We start from the raw sequence: 5,450 nt of genomic DNA on the forward strand, positions 1-5,450 counted from the left end.
TTTGGTTCCTTGTCAACTTGCCAAGTAAATTCTGTAGGATTGTCTCAGAACGTAATATCTGCTAAAGGACAAACACATAAGAGAGAGTTAACTTCCACTTTTTTGTTTTAGAAATGATAGCTGGAAATAAGTCGAGTTTGAAACAAGAATAGCTGCAGAACCACATTGGGTCTATCCTAAAAAAAACACACACATCTTCCACAAACCCATTTTTCCCAGAATTCCAGAAATATAGTGTTCCCATGCTGGAATTTTCCTGAGGTTTACAGAGTTACAGTTTTCATCAAAGGCACTGTAGAAACTTCATACATTCTGACATAGTTGCCTTGTGGTAATTATTTAATTACAGCTACTAATTTACAGCTGAACTCATAGGACTTCAAAGTCAGGATATCTTCAACTTTGGTGTTGGCCATTGTTTCTGCCTTGATTTCTTCTTTCTGATTTCAGTGACAGCTAAATATTACACAGTTTAACACGACCAGTCTGAAATTGTTGAAAGTGTTAAGAATGGATAAACAAACAGGAATGATATATTTTTATTTTGCTTTTACAGAAATCAGTTTTGATGAGGATGTGATAGAGAAAGTCTTAGATTCTTATGGCTATCTCAGTGCAATTTTGGTTTGCTCCCTAAGTCTAAAGTTCAGTTTGACAGATGACCTGTATGCCAGGTACCATAATGTAAATTGACATTTATCTTCAAAGTAGCATTGAAACTGGGTGTAAGGGAAGTTTGTTTTTGCACTGCCACAGTTTAAAAAGCTGAACTATACCAGAAGTCACCATAAAACTGTCACAGTAACAATGCTTGTCTGACAGATGCAAAATAGGTGTATGATATGTCAGATTAATGTCTGGTTGAAAATAAAGGTTTGACAGTGCTTAGTTAGTTAGAAAGCAGTGTGACACCATCTGCCCTCTTTACTCTCCTATTGCTCCAGATTACATAACATGACTAGGTACTGACATGCTCTACCTCCCCTCTTCTCTTCCTCCTCCTCTGGCTTCCTATACAAAAGCAGAAGACAGACAACAGTGGTACTTATGGAGGCCAAGAAGTCATGCAAATTAACGTCAGTCAGCATCGGTATTTTTTTGGCCCTCCAGAGCCCCTGTAGGGGGGAGATGTGGGGCCAACTGAGTCTAATTGGGCCTCAGTTGATTAGTGAAGAGGGGCTCTTACAGAAGGGGGGATGAGAAAAAGAGATACTGAAGAGATATAAGTAGTGAGAGAGCGTGAATAGAGAAACTGACAAAACTTACCGAAGCAAAGGATTGAGCAGAGTACTAATATATGTGTTGCATATTCATGAATGCTGCTGTGTTTGCTCTATTTACTGTTTTATCCCAAGTGCATCTGTGCTGGAATCAAATATATTCTAAATGAAGAAAGATGTGAAACAGGTGCATACACCCAGCTCGTATTTTAAGCTTTTAGTGGGTTTATTACAGCTTGAGTCCTATCTTCAAATAATATTCCTGAGAATAGGTAATGGTGTTGCATTTAGTTAAAAGATATCAAATATGGGAAAAAGACAAGCAGTGTTGATTATATATGTTATTTACCGACCTGTAATGGTCTAAACATTTAATCAGCAAATAACTTTTTCAACATGCAAAAAACATGCATTCAGTCAGGTGAATTTTTTTTTCCAGCTTTCAGAGTTCATTCAATAAAAAAACAATAAGATGGATCACATCATGTTGTAGGAAGAATATTTGACTTCTGTTGGTCTTTCTAATAAAGCAGCAATATCAAAAGCACATACTGCTGCTACAATTCTTAAACAGCAGGAGAGTGTAAAAGCACCCTTCCAGCTTCTAAAAAATTAAATAGAAACTCCTCATGTCACTTAATGTTACCCCCATGTGGGGAAAACATGCACAGAGAGAATATATTTTTTCTAAGCCTACAGGTGTGTCAAACATATGTAAAAGAGAATGAAAAAGCTGAGAAATACTTGCAAGAGTCCCATTTCTCTCACTGCTAATAGAACTGATGAGCATGGATGACAGATATGGTAAACTCCTATTGAAGGGCAGTGTTTTATTGTTTTGAGGTGAAGTTATGATGTTATACAGTGGAGTTCAACATTATCTCATTGTGTCTAATCACTGCTTTATGATTATAACACAAAAGATCATTTTAAACCTTAAAGGACGCCTCCGCTCGTTTTGAACTTGTTTCTTTTGGTTCTAGTTTGGGTAGTACATGTACATAACTTACCTCCTTTAAAATATCTCTCTACTTCTAGCCGATAAACGCCTCCAGATGACATCACTTGAAAGGGACCTTCAGTTCAGATTATTTTATCTTACTGCTCTTACTATAGGGTTTGTAATCATGGCCATCCTGCTTTATTATTATTATTATTATTATTATTATTATTATTATTATTATTATTATTATTATTATTATTATTATTATTATTATTATTATATATTATAACTCCTAATGATGAAAAACTCATGCGGGTGATGTCATCTGGAGGATTTTTCAGCTAGAAGCAGAAAAATATTTATAAGTCAGTGACACATTTACCCTGTGGCGAGGGGCTGCAAGCTGACATTGCTTCATTTTAAGTGGCCATAATAAAGATTGCAAAGCACTGGTGCTTGAGCAAATATTTTTTGCTCAATAGAAGCAAACCAGCCCTCTGGTGGACTGACTGTTGGCTCATCAAACAATAAGAAACTCTGTGACACACTTACAGTGGGAAAAAAAAGTTGTTTGACCTTATCACAGAAGACATTTGGACCTCGCAGAATGAGCCCTTACATGCTTCTCATTGCCCTTTACAGCAGTGTCAATGTTCTCTATCTCTCACACACACACACACACACACACACACACACACACACACACACACACACACAAACACACACATTACTCAGTGACAGTAGTAAAGATGAGCGAGACTTGTACAGAGTGCTTATGTGCTGTGTTTCAGTCATTAAGACCAGGCACAACAAATGACAGGACACGTAGTTCCATGTGAAGTTTTTTCCTCCTCGGCCCATCACTCACAATCACTCTCTCACACAGATACTACATATAACAAATGTCAAGCGCGAGCACAGTGTGTGTGTCTCTGTGTGGACGTTGCACTATTGACGGGCATGGAAGCAGCTTGTTGAACTAATAGCCTAACTAATGTGTCTACATTCCCTCTCCCCACATTACCTTCCTCGCCCCCTCTTCCCTCTCCAAACTGACATCTATGTACTGAGCAGAGAGACGAGGGACAGAGAAAAGAGAGAAAGAAAGGAAAAAGAGGAGAGAAGTGGTTTGACAAGCGGTGGACCCTCTGGCCCTCCCGTCTGACTCTGTCCATCTCCCGCTCACTCCCTAAGGGTTTGTCTCTGCAGATAGTGCTATGATGAATAGGCCTGTCTAAGCTAACCTAGCGGAGGCCAATTAGAGAAAAAGAGAAAGAAGAAAAAGGATAGAACTAGAAAACAGTAAAAGAAACTGATGCAAAGGGAAATCGAGATATAGAGAGGGAGGAAGAATTGGAGAGGGAGGTCTGATAGGTAAAAAAGAAGGTAGGAGGACTGGGGTAAAGTGGAAAGTTTAAGACAAAGCATGTTGCAAGTACTGTTGTCTTTGTGTGTCTCTGTGTGTCTCTGTGTGTGTATGTGTGTGTGTGTGTGTGTGTGTGTGTGTGTGTGTGTGTGTGTGTGTGTGTGTGTGTGTGTGTGTGTGTGTGTGTGTGTGTGTGGACAAGCTGTCAGTGCTGAGGGAGCAACTGTGTGAGAGGAGCCGGGCTTCTTAAGTCGTAACCTCGTCTGCTGCTGCAGACGAGGTTTTGACAGCAGAGAATCACAAAAAGGACTGGCCCCTGCAAAAACACTTCCTCCTCCTCCAGAGAAACCTTTCACTTCTGTGCTCCTTGTTCCACATGGTCTGCCCTCCCTACCTCCCTCCTCCTGCTGATTATTTCTTCAGCCCCTAATACTTTAAGCTGAGCTCTTTTCTCAAAGCAGAGAAGGCACATTAGGATACAGTGACATGCTTATAAGTTAAATTTGCGTGATGATGTTCTATAACTGTTTACCTACTATTCCTAAATGCATAAAATAGCCCTTTTCTGCTCATAGAGAAAACCATTAAGAGTTTTACTATGCAGAGAATAATGTATGAGTGGTATCCTAAACACGCTTTGCTGGTAAACAAGTGAAATTTTATGGTTCTGGCAGCATCAGCAGCGGGTTTGTCAATTGAAGAAAAACCAGGTAGGTTATTGTTAGCAGCACATGCCAAAGTAAATGTAAAATAAATGCACACTGCTTTGCTTTACAGGTTATAACTGGTAAATACACCATGCACCCATTACCTATAATCACTTATCCAGTCCGGGCTTGAAGCCTATCCCAGCTGTTATTGGGTGAGGGCTGGATACATCGTGGACAGGTCACAAGCCTGTCTCAGGGTCGAGTCAGAGAGAAATGCATGCCTTTGGGCAATTTAAAGTCACCAATTCCTAACCAAAACCTAGCATGAATGTCTTCCCACTGTGGGAGGAAACATACACAAGCATGGAAAGGCCACAGTCAGTGAGGAGATTCAAACTGGGGACTTTTAAGTTGTGAGGCAGCAAAGCTGACCACTCCACCACCATGCAGCCTTAATCTAGCTTATTTATTTGAAAAGAAATAATTTTGTGGTGGCATTTACCATAGTCTCGAGGAGTTTGTCAGTATTACATCTTTTCTAATCTCTCCCTGTCATGTATCCAAAGACAGAGGATACTGGACTTAACTAGGTCATGTGGACACAGTAATACTGAATCAATATGCCACATCCACTTGGCTGATATAATGTAGGCATTGAGCGGTGACAAAACTTGTGTTGGAGTGTGTATTCAAATACCAGGCTACAAGTCTGATCAAATCTAAATACACAATAAAGAGAAGAAAGTTTGATTTTTTTTTTTTTTTTTACAGTTCTACAACTTTGTACACATTCATTTTCAAGTTTTCTGTACTTTCCCAAAGCCCAGATAAGTCAAACTTGCCACTTATTGATATATAAATGCCTGAAAAGTTAAGATATCTGAACACATAAATAGTTTCAAGCACTAAACATAAACCCTTTGCTATGACTATTATTCATCCAGTACGACATGAACCCTGATATATACCAAACGTTTAACTGCAAATGTCGCTTCAGTCTGGCTTGGGATCAAATCCCAATAACACTTCTTCGCTGATGACTGCCAAGTTAATTTTCTTCATTCAAATAAACATTTGATAAATTGCTGCCTCACTCTCCACTTTGAAAATAGAAAAACTCGGGCCTGTCCTCTTCAACTTCCTCTAGATAGTCTCTGTCATTCTTTTCCCCCCCATCTCCGAGACAATTACAAACATCCCGCTTCCCATTTATCACCAACAATTAAACAGCATGGACGCAGGCTACTTCATAAGCAGAGAGGAGAGGGCGA

This window comes from Channa argus, chromosome 3 (assembly GCF_033026475.1).
Source record: "Channa argus isolate prfri chromosome 3, Channa argus male v1.0, whole genome shotgun sequence".
In the NCBI taxonomy this organism is placed as follows: Eukaryota; Metazoa; Chordata; class Actinopteri; order Anabantiformes; family Channidae; genus Channa; species Channa argus.